General features: G+C 36.9%; 1 protein-coding gene and 1 long non-coding RNA gene across 3 annotated transcripts in view; one reads left to right on the top strand and one right to left on the bottom strand.

Moving 5' to 3' along the window:
- Positions 1 to 17,362, top strand: part of dlgap3 (discs, large (Drosophila) homolog-associated protein 3) — a 155,836-nt gene that overhangs the window by 70,469 nt on the left and 68,005 nt on the right. For both annotated transcript variants that reach the window (XM_058378312.1, XM_058378311.1), the window contains one exon: positions 14,204 to 14,312. The gene's annotated coding sequence lies outside the window, so the exon portion shown is untranslated. The remainder of the gene's footprint in view (positions 1 to 14,203; positions 14,313 to 17,362) is intronic.
- LOC131345429 (uncharacterized) lies at positions 7,794 to 10,433 on the bottom strand. Its single transcript, XR_009203480.1, has 3 exons — positions 10,413 to 10,433; positions 10,172 to 10,317; positions 7,794 to 7,990 (listed from the first exon to the last, which is right to left on the bottom strand). It is a non-coding gene; the product is annotated as an uncharacterized LOC131345429 (long non-coding RNA).

Below are 17,362 nucleotides of genomic sequence, written 5' to 3'. Positions count from 1 at the left end.
TGTTGAACTTTTTTTTGTTCTGTCACACACACGCTGGAGCACAAAAACTGTCCACACCTTCGTTTTTACAGACATTTGTTATTATTGCATAAACCATAGCACTATTTCCTAAGAAATTAAGGAGTCAGCATCAATACAACAAATATTTCAGATTAAAATTAATTTCACTCACAGTATATTTTTTATTTTATTTTATTTTTTTCACTTCTTACACTAGTTGGGATCCACATAATATCTGCCACCTTTAACTCAACTGTTGGTAGAATTTTGGCACAGTTAGACCAAATTCCAAGTAGTTGATTTAAAATATATGCTCACTATATACGGCATAACATGGTAATATTGTACATACGCAATACACTGTATTATTAATTTGAGATTCAGCCCCAGAAAAGACTAAATTAAGTACATATTGTAATGATTGGCAAATTGGTGTGGAATGAGAGGAATAAAACGTTCAATACATAGGCTTGTTTTAAAATACACTTTACATTACCCTACCCCATCATCGATCATTTTCCTTTAACGGCAGGCCCCAGTATTTTAGAAATGGCCTATAATATACCTCCATCTCTTAAATTAAAAGTAATTTAACAAAATGTGGATTTTAGAGAGATAGAGAGGGGGGGTAGAGGAGATGACAGCCATTGCAGTGTGAGGCTGTGATTGGACAGAAACTGTGTTCACAGGATGATGTGGTAGGGAGAGTTTGTTCTTTGCACTTTTAATTAGGCCTGACAGGAATTAAGAGCAGCTGAGAAGGAGCTAATGAGAACAAAACTGAGTGAACAGTGCCGGAACAGCAAGTTAGGCTACATCCTGGTTATCATGTAGCTCTTCTAATCACACTAATCCACACTCTCTCCACTTCATTACTTAGCTCAGGGGTTAGAATGTAGTATTTTTTTTTTTAGTCTGGCACACACTGGTACAAGAAAACAAACGCTGTCCTGACAGACAGATAGACAGACAGAGAGACAGACAGACAGACAGATAGATAGATAGATCCAGTACCAACATACAGAAAGACAAGATTATCACAACACAGTAGCCTACTACCCCAACCCACAGAACTAATACTCAGCGGTTAATCTATAAGCAACAGACATTGTATTGTGCATATCGTTGTTACTTTTGCCATTTCGATGTAAAACATATGCATTTCTACTCATTAATGTGACATTTATTTGTTGGTTCGATGCTTTTCGTCTAAGTGATTTACCACTCCAGTCAGCTAGCTGTTAATGGATCTGTTAGCAATGTGATGCAGTGATGAAACACAAATGTCAGCTGATCAGCCTGTCAATGTTCATCTCCTTAGTCAAAGTAATAAGAAAATAATACCAACATAGTAATTTAATTATAGTTATAATCTACAGTTACTGTCATGTGCTGCGTGAAACAAAAAAAAAAAGCTATGTTGAATAAGCTAATCGTATATTTTTTTAGGATGATACCTATCATGGATGTATCTCAGAATATTTTTTGGAGATAATTAGAACTGCTTAGTAACTGTTCACTGATTACCAAAAGATAAAAACAACATTAATTCATAACACTTTAAAAATAACAGTACCTGAATAATCCTGCACTAATACCTGAATTAATACTCACTTAAATATGAGCTAATGATTATTTAAAGCATTTGACATGCGTGAATGATGACAACAGTAAGTATGTTAGGGCATGTTTGTTAGTTAATGTGTTAATGCAGCAGGTAGAGATAAACAAAATCACATATGCTCTAAAGGAAAGAATATTAACAAAATATGCATCATTTCACATTGTTTCCGTGTTGGGGGTAAGGATCAGTGCAGCGGACCCGCAAAACCCAGAACACGTACTAATACTACAGTGGGATTTGAAGAGAAATGAATGTAGAATGAAGCAAAACAGGATGAGATGAAATTATCAGTGTTTTTATTAGTGCATCTTTCTACAGTCGATAAGTAGGATCAATGTAAAAGTAATTCAGTGCCATCCAGTGATGTTTGTGTATGCAGCTGTATATAGCAGATCATATAAACAACTGATGCATGTTTAATTCATTTTATTTCTTATAGAGCATGTTTGATCTAGTTTACCTCTATGTGTTAATTAATACATTAACTAAGAAACATGTGCTAACGTCCTTCAGTTGGTCATGAATTTATCAGGTGCATGTTGTAGTTAAGGTTAGCTCTTCATTCGTTTGTGATTAGTACATGCCTTAACTAATTATTAGTTCAAATTTAAGTCAGTATTAATTGAGGTATTAGTGCTGGATTATACAGATACTGTTATTTCTTACCAATTTAGACTCATTAGCTTAAAATGTAAGATAATGTTGAATACAGTTAAATACACTGTATATGTTTAATTATGAAAATACATCATATACTAATCCTACACGATGCTGGAAAACCAGGGTCTGCATTCGTACCTGGAAACATGTCCTGCTGTGTTTCTAAATAAGCTTCCGATCGTTCCAGGAAGTGAGTGAGTATTGCTTTTTAATGTAAATCGAATATGTCTTTGATTTGATTTATATTGGCTTCCTGTTACGTTTTACATTTACTACAAGGTCTTACTTTTGGCATTTATAGCCCTTAATGGCCTAGTTATGGCATATCTTCCTGATCTCTTGAGGCGTTACATCACATCCAGACTACTTCACTCAGCCAAGACAGGTTTACATAATCCTGAGGATTATTTTTCTCAGATACTGCCTAATAGTATTCTGGAGAATATTATGAATGTGAGCTCTATTGGTGGTCTTATGAAAACAGATTAAAAACCTGGTTATTCAGATTGTCCTACACTTTTATTTCCATTGTTAAATTTAATGCTTTTAATATGCTTTATGCAAACTGAATTCTCGCCTGCTTTTATGCTCCTGTCAGTGTGTATGAGCAGAAGAGGTGTGAGCAGAATGTAAGAAGAACGTAGAGTGTGAGTGAGAAAACCTGTACCTGTAGGAAGAAAAAAAAACTGTGAAGTTTGTTTCAGTCTGGAATAGGGCTTCTTACCAGTGATCTGGAGACACATTTTACATAATGTCATTATATGTGATTTTTTTTTTAATGTTTTTTTTTCTGAGAACAGGGCACATACATTTGCTGGCCACTTTATTAGGAACACCTGCATCCCTGAATATACAACCAATTGTCCGGTCAAAATATCCTGTGGAACCACTGCAATGCATGAAGTCATGAACATCTGTAAAAATTAAAATGTTCATATCAAAGATGGGGAAAAATGTGATTTTTGCCCATGTCATTGCTGTTGGTGCCAGACGAGCTTGTTTGAGAAAGTGCTGAACTGTCAGGATTTTCACGCACATTGTTCTCTTGAGTTTACACAAAATGGTGTGAAAACTAAAAAAACATCCAGTGAGCAGCAGTCCTGCACAAAATGATGAGAAAGGCTGTACTTAAAAAAAAAAACAACAACAATGTGTGAGGTACTGTACTCAAATAACCACCCTTTTACATCTGTAACATGAAAAAATAATGCATCTTAGGATGCACATTGCAGACAACATCAAAAAACCTTGCTTCAAAAACATGGCTTCACATTCTGATGCACAATGTGAAGATTAAGCCAAGCTCTTGAACTCTGTGTGCGGGATTTTATGCATTGTGTCGCTTCCACATACTTGATTGATTGGATAACTGCATGAATTTGTACATGTATCTTCATTAAAGTACAGGTGTCTCCATTAAAGTGGCCAGTGAGTATATTTGCAGTAATAGTCTCTCTTTCAGCAGAACATCATGAGATTCTCATGGATCGTTATCTCAAATTGATGATGTCACGGCTTCTTTGGTGTTCGCTAGGTTCTCTCATAAACACCTGCATTCAGAGAAGTTCTAACAGGGATTAATTAACGAGTGTTGCAAGGAGATGGGTCAAGTCATGGCATTTTCTTCTGTCCAAGTCCAGCAATGAGGTCACTTCTTTCCTTGGAACTAATTAACACTGAACTAATGTAAAAAAAAAAAAAAAATATATATATATATATATATATATATATATATATATATATATATATATATATATATATATATATATATATCCTACACCTCAACTCCTCCTGATTTCTGTATTGTTATTCTAGACAAGGCCATCTGGATCTAGAATAAAAATAGAAAGATGTCATTGCATGATAATTGCAAAAGAAAAACAAAAAGTTCATGTGATGCTAAGGGTTTAATGATCTGCTTTCTGTCTAAAAAACACCATTAGGTAATGCTTCCTTTTAAGAAGCGATAGCTACCATCACCCAGGTAGCTGTCTGAGATGACTGAATGATCAAGCAGCTGCGCTCATTTATTCGGTCGTAACATCAGCAGTGCTATTTGAGCAAAAATAGCTAGTCACATGATGATTAGAAGTCTACAATATCTCAAAATTTCTGGTTGAAGGTAAAGGGAAAGGGTCCACTGTAATCTCAATTACCGAAGGTGGCCCGTCTGTTGCTTTGCTCAATTTGTCAGCTGCTCTGTGCTCCATCCATCAGTGGAAACAGCTAAGCACAGCACTGTGCACTGGGAATAACGCTGTTGGTTTTGGATAAGGACTTCTGCTAAATGTCCTGGTTTGACAGCTACCTCGTTGTTCCATCCTGTAGCTTGCAGGACTTTAAGTCATCTGTTCCATAGACAATTTGTGTCATTTGGTCTCTACAGCATTAGGCCACGTTTCTGACCACATTATTGCTGTTAGCTAAACATTTTTTGGCAAACAATTCACAACTCATTTTTAATTCTAAACCTGCTTTTTAGAAATACGGGAGAGTCTTGAATGAATATTTAATTTTGCCCTTTGCAGTGAGTCGCCTCGCTATTTTGCTTCATCCTCAGGTCTTATGCTTGACAGGATGAGGCGACATGGCCCTGAAGAGGGTAATCCATCCTGAGTGTTCTTGCTTATAGCCTAGTTGATGAGGCTTTGGATCTGCCAGTGCGCACACCACACACACACACACACACACACACACAGAGCCTGCTGACACCCAATAACAAGTTCTGGTACATTTAATAACGGCAAGATCTTTCTTAAGAGAGGTCGAATCTGTCAATCACTGAAGAAGTTTTGCAAGAATTATGGATACAAAGAACAGTTTTTTATGCAAAGTCATATGTGAAACTTTATTTCAATTAAGTGATATAGATACGCTGAACAACACCATGAGACTTCCTCCTCTTCCTGGAGATCATATGATTATAGTCAGTAAACACAGCATGCTGGAGTCAGGTGCATTGTGAAGCTCTGCTGCTGTACTGTGCTTCCATATCTCTTTGTTAGAAGCCATTTAGGAACTTTCGGCGAGCTTTCTGTATTGCGAGATAGCTCAGGTCGACATATTTCCTTTAACAGACTGCCGTCTTTTGCACAGGAATAAAGTTAGACATTGTAGTCTAAAGGAAGTACCAACAAAGATACTGAAGTAATGGATCTATTTCAACATTCACTTCTTTAACAGCATTGCAATAACCCCATTACTTCCCGACGGCTCCCCTGATGGATGGCTGAACTGTTTTTATATTTTTTTAAGCATCAAAATATTTCCCGACTGGCAGGCCCAAGTATTTCACTGGATTGAAACAAGCAGGTGAAAAACACTGTGGTAGAGCTGATCAATATATGAAAAAAAACCAAAAATCTTGCAGTAGTTTAGTGACTCCAGGTTTCTAAAAATGTACCTGTGTGGTTTCTGTAGCAGATCCTCTGTTTCAGCTTATCTAATCAAATGCTTTAGCATAAACGATTTATTTCTAGCCAGCTCATGGGCCAGAAACTAGCTACAGTGATTGCTAGCGGGGTCAGAATTTTTATTTTTTTAATATATTTATTTAGTTTTTTTAAATTTAAGTCTGATTAGTGAAATGATATAACTGCAGATGAACAGAGGGAGAAGTATGCATTTATTCTCCATTTCAAACAGATGTGACTCAGCTGTTCCCAATAGAGGTGTACACTGGAACAAAAAAGTCACATGTTTAGGATTTTACACACATTTTGGAGTTTGGTCCGCTAGACAAGAAAAAACGGGAATGTGAAGCATCACTGAAATAAAATATAACCACTCTGAATTGTCTTGATTGTGGTCATGAACTAATCATTAATGGTTAAGCATTAAAAGAAAACTATTCTCACAGTTAAATTGTATTAGGTTTTCAAAGTAAGAAAATTTACACAACTTGAGCTACACCAAGTTTAATTGAATATTCCTGTATTTTACTGTGAAATCTACTGTATTTGGTTATATGCGATATTTCTATCATCAGCCTTTAAGTGATGTAGCTGATTCAAAGAGACTGCTGCGAGTAAATAACTGCAAAATTTAATCAGTTCTTTCCAAAGCCAAGATTAGCCATGCTGTAATTAGCCACACAAACATATGCAAATACACAAATCAGAGAGGAGCAGGCTGGGCAGCATTCAGCAGAGCATGACAGATTTTCAGGTAGAGCGCTGGAAGGGGACAGCTGTAGGAGTTTGAATGAGCACGATGGCAGGCTTTACATAATTAAACTTCTCTAATGTGACAAATAGAAGTCAAAGAAGACTGTACAGTGCATACAAGCTTTATTAGGGCGATTTGATGCATCATGGTTTAAGCAGGCAGAATTGTTTGAAATACACAATCATGAGCGTAAAATCAAGGCTCTTGGAAACGAGCTACATGAGAAGTATGAATCAGAAACAGTGAGGACGTGAGATTTTGCCGCATACAACTGAAAAAACAAGATTTGTGTTGCAACATTTATGTAGCGAGCAAGACAGATAAACACAAAGGGTGGAGCTTAAGATTGTAGACCAGTCAGGAGTGAAGAAACCATTGTTCAGTTTTTCTCAACATCCATGACATTCCCTTTAAATTCCCATTAATTCAAAACCTCATTCTTATTATGTGTGATCTTGCAAAACTTTCTAAAGTAATGCCACATTTTTGCTTTTCATTGCTTTGTTTCTATTCAAGAGATCTTTTTAGTCACAACACTTTTCCACCTTCAGTGCTGTGCTGTAAAATGTGTGGCGTGTTCTGTAGAATTTATAAAGGAATTTGTGTTTTTTTGTCAAGGTCTCGGTCTTAAGTGTCAGCAGTAAGAGCTCGGTTTAGCAAAATGTACTATAATAGTACATTAATTCAGCCCATGACCCTATAAAAATCCAAGATGGACGCTTCCTTCTGATAGCTCCTCTGTGTCACAATCTATTCTCGACTTCACATGTGAAAAATTAGACGGGTTGAAAGAGTGCACTAAAGATGAGATGTAATTTTACACTCCTTCAACCCATTAACCTTTTGCAGCATGGCAAGTCGAGCGCTCAACAGCTCAGAGCTTTTATGTCAGATTTCCAATATCCTTTAGACATCTGCTATTAATGCACATGTGATCGGTTTGTTAAATAACCACCCTGACTTCTGCTAAAATGACCACTGCCGACCGCTTCTGTTCCGAATCGCACTTTGTCATAAGTGCAGGGAAACTTGTGCTGGTGATGAATGAAGTTGTTTATTTCTAAACTGTGTACTGGTATGTAGTTATGGCTATCAAAGGGTCTTTAATGAGCTCCAGAGATTTGATTTCTGTCACCAGGATCCAAGCAAGTAGCTCATTTTGGGAGCCGATTCAATGTGCTGGTTTCTGCAATTCAGTCTCTATTTAAAAATTGAATTCACATGAAATACAGACATTTCTACTCAAGCAGCCTGAGCCAACACAGGGGTGCACTCAGCGGTGCAAAGAGAAATTAATAAATCGTTGCTTTGTCATTTCTTCAGTTGCCTGCCTCAGAACTCAAAAGCAGCAGGAGGAGATTTTGACAGCAGAATGAATTATGGTTTTGATTAATTTCTCTTACCTTTTTTTTTTTTTTACAGGCCCCAATTTTGTACTTCTTCTTGCAATCACCTTGAAAATAACAACGTAGAGTCTTGAAATATAGTGAAATTATAGTACGACAAAGTGCTTGGTGGTTCACTTGCTTTGTTTAGCAGCTGGGAAAAGGGAGAGAGAGAGAGAGAGAGAGGGAGGAAGAGAGAAAGAGAGAGAGAGGGAGGAAAAGAGAGAGAGAGACAGAGAGCGAATGAGAGAACAGTCATCTATAGTTAGGCTAATAAGGAAAACAAAGCCATGAGAATATACTGTATATATATATAACCGGCTATGGGCTTGCCTGCAGATTCACGTATGCAAATGTAGTAATTCCTCTGCGGCTATGCATACTGTCTACACTGCAAGTTTATAAGTGACTGAATGCTTTACATTACCATTTAATCTCATTATCTCAAACGCCTGCAGAACACAGAGAAGCATGCTTGAATGAAGGCATGTTTGTTGGACATGAAATATGACTGACATATGATTCAAAATGGCACACTGCTATACTATATATTGCATACTGTATGCTATGGTAGTATGAAGAATGGTATCCAAATCATATGACATCAGTTTCAGACATAAGATTACTCCTTAGTGGTTAATTCTTGTGTATAGGTTTAATTTGTGGTGCGTACAGCATTAAACATCCTTAAGGCTAAACACAAAAACATTTGACTTTAGTCATTATTGATAATATGAGGGAGAGTCAAATGTAGAACATAAACTTTTTTTATTTTTGCATTATTCATTTTAAATGGATATCAAAAGAGTGTTTTACCTATCTACATAATTTCCACGTTGTTCAGCTGTTAACTAAATTCTGTATTCTTCTAGAAAAGCTAGAAATGTTAATGCAATTCTAATTTTTGTTTCATTTTTAAGGTTTTAATTTGACTTATCCTTAAATATAAGCAAGTCTATGCAAGTCATGTGACTCGCTGCCACAGTTTCCACAGATTTACCCTTTACTAGTTAATTCTTGAGTGTAGTTTGTTTTTTTTTGAGAGTAACATTAAAAACAAAGACTAGGCTTTAATACAGTCATAACCTGCTTTAGCCTTAATTTAAATACCGAATAGTTATATAGATGCCTTATCCTCCAGTATATGCATAGGAGTATGTATGTAAGTGGCAGTGAGTGGCAGTGACAGTTGTACCAGGTGATTAGACAAAGTGACACACCCCTTATAACTCATCTAAATATGGGCTATTATCTCTTAGCCTATTTTTACTGAGGCGTCTGGTATACGTCACCAGCAGCCATGGTAAGTGCCCATTCCCGAGTGAAATGAAAGTGGAAAACTAGATTATTCAACTCTATCATCCTTTTTTCCCCCCAAAATGCATTTGAAGGAGAAGCTAAAAAGACACATTGTGTAATTAAAATACAAATTACTTGAAAGAGCAGACGGCAGAACTGTAAGCTTCCTGAGTTTTATATTGTTTTAGTTTTAAACGGAAGGGTTTTTTGATAATGAGAGGAAAGATGCTATAAAAAATCAGTAGTGTGTGTGTGTGTGTGTTAATTTACCCCAATATTGTTATATTATTTCTGTTTTGTCTTGTATATTCTGTTAACTGGCAAAGTTCAGAACGGAGGCTGAAGTCAGTTTTAATATTTACACCTAGTGATCTGAATTCAGTTATAATTACTTAAATTTTTGTCATGAGTTCAATAAAAAATGAATCTGTTATGACTGGGATGTATTGCATATTGTAAATCATGGAAAGATCAGTAGTTTTCACGATATTATATTCGTGCCTTACTTCAAGTGACTCTTAGAAAACATGATTTTGGGGTAAGATCCTGTCATTTTTTAACACTTAACTGTTGAAAGATATTGGCTGATATATTTGTTTGCTGTAATCTGGATGATCTTGCTGAATATCTGCATCTTGTTTAGGAAGGAAGACTCTTTGGTATTCATGTGGCTTTGTCTAGCTCACTGCTCAGAGATTGTATCTAATCGATTGCATTAAACCTCAGTGCTTTTTATCAGCATGTGAGATGCCAGCACTTATTCTGAGGTGATACATATGGGTGCAATCTGCGTAATGTTATAACCTCAAAACGAAGCGTTCTGTCTTTGTCTCCTGGACATCGTGACCCCGCTGTTTAAAACAAGGCTGTAAGCTGAATGGCACATGGAGCACAGAGCTCCTGCATTATAGAAGTGACCTAGCTTATCCAGGTCTATCATCATAAAATGTATGTTTTATTCATACATATGCATACAAGGTCAATTAGAGAGTGTGTGTGTGTGTAGTGAAATGTTAGTGTAGTGTTAATGATATACCTCCCAGAATACGTGTAAAGTGCACTGGCTTGGTGTGTGGGTTAAAGCCTCTCTGTTAGATGTTTAGCAGGGCTTTTGGGAAATCCCTGTAGCATAGCTGGCCCCTAATTAGTAGCTCTGCAGTTCCTGATTAGAGCTTCTTCAACCTGAAAAACAGACAGGGAGACAGGGCTGAAAAAGAAAAAGCAGGTTTATCGATCATATTAGCATAAAGAGCCGCAGTGGTTCCATGGCCACATACCTGCTGTTTCTGCTGTCCAACCTGAAATGAGCAAGTGTGTGTGTGTGTGTGTGTGTGTGTGTGTTTAAGAGTAGGTCAAGGCCACATATCACGCCACTGCACCATTGCACTTTTACTTATACAGAGAAGTGAGTAGTATAATCAAAACATTATGCAATTAAAGTGACTTTTACATTTTAAAATGAAAAGAATTAAACAAAAAAAAAAATCCTTTTTACGATTATTACCTGTCATTATTCTATAACAAATGCGTTCTCCATCTCAGTTTCTAGAATGAAATTCTTCTAATGACCAGCAATTAAAGAAGATTACTATGTTCTGCTTACGTCATGAACGCTTGAAGTAATAAGTCATACTTTTCTGTCAATCAGCAGATTTCCTTTTGGTCTAATGACTTTCACATCATCCTATGCTGCCTGCGTTGGTGGCTTTCAGACAAGCATCATAGCAGTAGCGTTCTCACACTGAGATTCTTAATGAAAAATGTCTGAAACTGTCAAAACCTTGTCGTCAGCTGTCATTGGATGTAACGGCACTAAATCAGCTGCTGATGAGCATGTCACATTAAGCAATCTAAATAATATGCATTCAGTTTCAAGTCATGATCAAATCATTCTTCTTCAATGTGCAGTTTTTGTATGGAGTAGCAAAATTGGCGTTTGACAAAATAATCAAACAGTGTAAAGTAAGAGTAAGAAGGTATCATGTGAAAAAAACAATACAAGTAGCGTTATTCATGAAAAATGTGAATGCTTCAGGAATGGTGATAAAGAGAATAACAGATTCATATATTTATTGAAACATATATAAGGTAAACATTTTTTTCTCCAGTGAGAAAAAGAGCCACTGGGAACCAATCCATTAGATTAATCCCCATAAAAAAAGTGAAGGTGTTGTGTATTTTATTTCCAGCAGCGGAGCAGGGGAAGTAACAAAATACAAATGAGCGTTTTCAGCTAAAACTAACAAAAGAAAAATGCTTTCTACTCACTTCAATTTCAATCACTACACCTCACGTTTCTGTGTAATCATAACTCCTAAGGGTTTTTTGTTTGTTTAGTGTTAAACAGCTTTAAGTAGCAGATCTAAATTCCTAACAAATCTAAATTTTAACTTACGCGACAGTAATAATGAGACAAGGTCTGTTGGTACCTGTTATGGCAGTGTTAGCATTCACATGGTTAAAATGGACGAGGTTATTATCATGATAGCTAACATCTAAGAGATGAGGAATAAAGCTGTTGTTAGTGAGCTTTAGTTGACGTTTTCCTATTTCCTATTTTGTGCCAGAAATAACATAGATGTTATTATTTATTTTATTTACAAGATTTAGGAAGCTACAGAGACCAGCATTTTCTCCTCTATATAGAGATTTAATTGAGACGAAAATGTATTATTTAAATAACTGTAATAGAGGAACAACTAGTGCTTCCTGCAGAACAGGAATGAATTATACTGCCCCAGTATATGCTTTCTGATTCCTGATATACTTTCATACTGTCTCTTTTTTCCTTTTTTTCACTCAGATGTACTGACATATATTAGTCATGTAATCGAATAAGTACATCATTCAGAGTGAACAGATAATGTGATACAAATACAGATACGAATAGGATGTGCACTATTCAGGGTTTATTTTTGTTTGTTTGTTTAATTGCCAGAGAGGTTACAGAGAGGGCATCTGGTTGAGGAAAAAACAAAGGTCGCACGAGGAAGTGGGCGGTTTGTTCTTTCATGTGGGTGCAAGCGAGCTGATAGATCTGAAGCTCTCAGGGCATACAGTACCAAGACAGTTACTAATTGGGAAGTAATAGCTCCGTGGTTAAGGTATTGGACTGCTGATTGGAAGGTTATGAGTTCAAATTCCAGGACCACCAGGCTGCTACTGCTGGGCCCTTGAGCATGGCCTTTAACCCTCAGTTGCTCAGTTGTATAAATGAGATAAATGTAAGTTGCTCTGGATAAGGGCATGACCAATCTACCAAATGCCATACATGTTATTAAAAAGCTTTTACAGTTTTCATTTACTCATCCTTAGTCTCTGCTTAGTAAGGGTCATGGTTAGTCATGGTCATCCTTCGTCTCTGCCTGGTAAGGGTCATGGTGGTTTAAATTAGTTTGTTATATATTTTGGGAAATAGCAGCTAAATGTGTTCAGAAATGCTGTGAGCAGGTCCGAACAAAAATAATAATTTAGACCAGAATTCGCAGACCATGCAGTCAAAGTTGTCATTTCTACCTCTTTTTTTTCAGTGTTTTCATTGTTGCCTTCTGGTTTAGGAGACAAGCACTTAGACACAGGATTATATACACATACACTGGCATTGCATGACACCCATAACACATAAGCACACCATATATCATACAATAATACAATAAAAAAGTAAATAATAAAAAGTGCTTAATATCTGCTCTCAAAATATATTATAGATACAATATCGATAATTGTTCTTTCTCGTTTAGTTGCTCTTTATCCTTTATTACTATTCATCTTCAGCTGCAGTGGAAGAAAAGGGTTTGACATTTAATTTCCAAGCCATGGCAGGTTTGGACAGCAAAGAGCAATAATCCTCAGCTGCACTCTGCCAGACACAGTGAATAGCATGCAGGAGAGGAAGCGAGGCAGTAGTGTTATCTCAGAGAACTAGTCAAGGACATTGTATTTAAATTAGGAATAGAACGGAGTCCGGCAGAGAGAGGTGAACAAGGGGAAGGGCACAAGAGGACTGCTCTTTGTTCGGTAACTTTTTGTTGTTGTGCGTAAGCTGTTGACTGTGACAAACGCTGTTCCTAGTGTCAAAAGTAATCAGTATCATAGCCAGATAATTATGAGACTAGGAAATTAATTCAGTATTAATGATGCAACGACCCGGCTCAGTCTTATTCATAGGAGACGTACACACACAGTGGCTCACTGATCCGTTTGGGTTTATTCTACACATACATATGCATACAAAGACTCTGACACATGTGTAGTCTTAACACTCAGACACACACCCACACAAGCACCCCTGAATTCTTAATTGCTTTCTTGCAGTCTGAATTTGTAATTAGTTTTGAAATTAACTTTGTGGTGACTCGCTATGTTTCTATCTAACATGACCCATATTCTTATATTTCTGTTGCCTTTCTGCCCAGTGGGAAGAATAGCAAAGTTGTGTTCTAATTATTCTACCTCTAGCTGTAGTGCAAAATCAGTAGGAACTGTTACCTAATATTTCATTACAGCACCATTGCTAAGAGCACACTTTAGATGAGCGACACCGCAATGTTGCTGTGTTATTGCTGTATTATGAATTATGTGATACGTTTTCACTCTTTATTCATTGAGGTGTGTGTATTTCCCCCTTTTTGGCTTATTAGGTTATTAGAGTTGTGTGTTTTGTGGCTCAGGCTCAAGTGGACAGAGATGCAGCTGATTTTAGGACAGGACTGTTAATGTAGTGCTATTGAACATTCTGTGTTTTCCTGTGAAACTAACCAGACCAACATTTCATACATGAAACATGTTCTCATCAGGATATAATGATAGATAGATAGATAGATAGATAGATAGATAGATAGATAGATAGATAGATAGATAGATAGATAGATAGATAGATAGATAGATAGATAGATAGATAGATAGATAGATAGATAGATTCATCTCTATAAATCTCTGAAAGATTATCATCTTGCGTGATGGAGTACAGAATAAAGACATTTTTAGACACCATTACAGCTAAGCTGGGACAACTGAGTTATTTTATTCTCTCTCTCTCTCTCTCTCTCTCTCTCTCTTTCTCTCTCAGTTTCAGATTCCTGTGAGTGAATGCCAACTGCAGGAGCATTGGTTAAACTACAGAGAAGAGTCTTTCCCCCACTGCTGATAATGAAACACAGTTTGCTCATGAGGAAGCAGTGAGTATTTTTGTATTTTTCCCCTTCTCTTGTCAGAGCTCCAATCTGCTAAATCCTAACATCTTCCCTGTTTGCTGTGTGTCTTTGTAAGTTGTCTGACCTCAGAAGGCTACTTAAGGCCATTTATAACCTTCTCTGAAGTACCTGCCAATGATTGGATTCTAGTCCATTTGATCTATGCGTCTTAAAGCTGTGCTACAAGCTGAAGCGCTTACGGCATGCTGGTTTGACAAAGATATGCATCTGATGAATTTTTGTACTTGTTGTGTAGAGACTCAAAAGAGACTCAAGAATGTCTATAGACCTTCACTCTAGGATTAACAATTAGACTCCATTTAACACCTTTAAGGCAAGACTCTCTCTCTCTCTCTCTCTCTCTCTCTCTCTCTCTATATATATATATATATATATATATATATATATATATATATATATATATGCTGTCAGGAAGGATACAGTAACAAAGATTTAAAAGTGTGGTGAGTAGAGAAGCATCTCAGCATGCATGAAATATCAAACTATGAAGTAGTTTTTCAAACGTTTAACTGCTTATAAGTGTGATTATATGGGTTACTATATCTGTCCTGGCAGCTTGCACCAATCTGTCCATTTACCTCTGACCTCTCTTATCAGTAAAGAGTTTCCACCCACAGAAGTATCACTCAATAAATGTTTTTTTTGTTTTTCACACTATTCAACACTCTAGAGTGTTGTGTTCAGAAGATCGGTAGTTTCTGAAATTTCTGAAATTCTGAAATACTCAAACCGGCCCATCAACACGTCCCATTTTGAAGTTTGATCTGAACTTAGCTGGAGCTCTTGACCCACACACACACCCACACACACACGTATGATATTGTACAACGCAATGGTTTAAAATAGAAGTTTGCAGTCATTCCACATCCCCTGTTGCAAGTCTTACAGACACACAAGTAACACCTGGCTGTGAGCATAGCTTATCTGTTAAAGCTTTCATCACCTTTCAGGTTACGCAAATATGAATTCCCAGGCCATAATGTCAACACAGATAGAGTTTGGACAGTCCTGTGTAATCCATTCATTGAAAGTAGCTAACAAGTGCTAATTATATTTTAATCAGGACAAAAAGCTCTTAGCACATACTCAAATATTGTCATAGATGCTGCCAAAAATAATGTTTTTGCATTTTCCTGTTGAAACCTAGCCCATGTCCTTGTCACCTTGCTCCTCTCATTTTCCCTCTAAGCAGGGAGTCTGTGAAATGACACTCCATTGTCTAATTTTTTTACCACAGTTACTGTGGATGTCTCTGAATTATTTATACTAACGATAGCCTAATTGTTAGTAGCATGTTAATAATTCCTAAGCATTGTTAGTAAACTGTTTGCATGAATGCACCATGACTGTTCATATCCAAACAAAATGGCATATTTCTCACAAATAACTGTGTCATGACATCACAAGCCTTAAAGTAAGGCCCTTGATACTTTCTGGGCTACATTTAGTTTATTGAATGTAACCCAGTCTAATAAACAAATATAGAGTTGTTTTACTGTCCAACACCATTGCAGAACACATGACAGCTGATATCTAAGCTGTTGTGAATTAGAGTGCACTTTGTTTATTCCCTGGTGGACTGACAGTGTAATTTAATTTGTTGCCAGACAGCTGCTCTGAAAAGGTGCAGTGATTGAGCTCATTAGTGAATTTAGGATAGGTAAGTGGGTGTAAGTCTGTACCAGCACTCAAACCCCTTTAAAACAATAAGAATCTCTTAAATGCTTCACATCTGGCTAGAAAGTGTTTTATTTTCTTTTACTGAATTAACAAATGGCTTTTATTAGCCAAGTTAAGGAGATGCTTGACCTACTTTGTATATTCCACTTCGAATCGTCATCACTCACATCCTCTCTGTCTCTCTCTCTCTCTCTTTGTTGCACACACATACACACTGCCACTAATTTGTTAGATTATAATCAAACCTTACACTTCAAGAGCTCTTCATCAGTTGCAGCACAGCTTGATAGCCCATGTTGCAGTACCATGTTTATCTGGATGTCACTTTTTTAATGCTCTACAGAGACTCCAGAACTTCTAAGTGTCTATATAGTCATTAATGTATTCATTCATTCCCATCTGCATGGCTGTAATGTTATTTGTGTATTAATCCATTCATTCACTATCTGTCCATCTATCCATCCATCCAGACAGTGATGGATCAGCAGTCAGGGCTCTGGGCTTCTGATGGGAAGGAGTTTGAATCCTGGTAATGCCAAGCTGCCACTGTTGAGTCTGAACTCTCATCTGTTCAGCTCTGTTCTGTCGCTCTGGGTAAAAGCATCTGCCAAATGACTTAAATGTCTTTCTAAGTAGGTCTAAGTGGGTCTAAGTGGTTTAATGGTATCTGTGTATTAATCTATTCATTATCTTTCCATCAATCCATCCATCCATCCATTCATGTCTAAGTGGCAGTAATGTCATTTGTGTATTAATCTCTTCATTATCTATTTACCCATCCACCTGTCCATCTATCCACCCAGGTCTGAGAGTGTTCCCAGCATCACTACTATAATTAGCTGATAATGGCAAGTTAATATCATTAGTGGTCATCCTGAGAAACAATAGCCTCATCCCTTTGACTAACTGACTCTACTGTGAGTACTTAGATCTTGTTTTGATGTCATATGATGCTTGAGTCACTGTATTACTGCTAGCCAGTCTTGTCTTACAGCTGGATATTTTCTATTTACATTTGCATTTAGTACTTCAGCACCCTTATCCAGCGGGACTTAAAAAGGTACAACCAGCTGGGATAACTGTTTGGAGAATTTCTAAAGAATCATAACATGAAATTGGTCTGTGTGAGCCGTATTTTATTTGATTTTGCTGCTTAAACCTTTGAGGCCTGGCATTCAAGGACAAGGGTTTTGGACAAGTGCTGCTTGTGAAGGAAGCTTGTGAAGTGACCTGAGTTGTGTAGTAACATGAGAGAATAGGAGGTTATGAGTTAGATAAGCAGCAGCATACTGAACACACAGTGGAAGAGACATGGCATATGAATGGAGGTAGAG

Source organism: Hemibagrus wyckioides, linkage group LG24 (assembly GCF_019097595.1).
Source record: "Hemibagrus wyckioides isolate EC202008001 linkage group LG24, SWU_Hwy_1.0, whole genome shotgun sequence".
NCBI lineage: Eukaryota > Metazoa > Chordata > Actinopteri > Siluriformes > Bagridae > Hemibagrus > Hemibagrus wyckioides.
The sequence above is the reverse complement of the archived record's forward strand: the minus strand, read 5'-3'. Positions and strand labels throughout refer to the sequence as shown.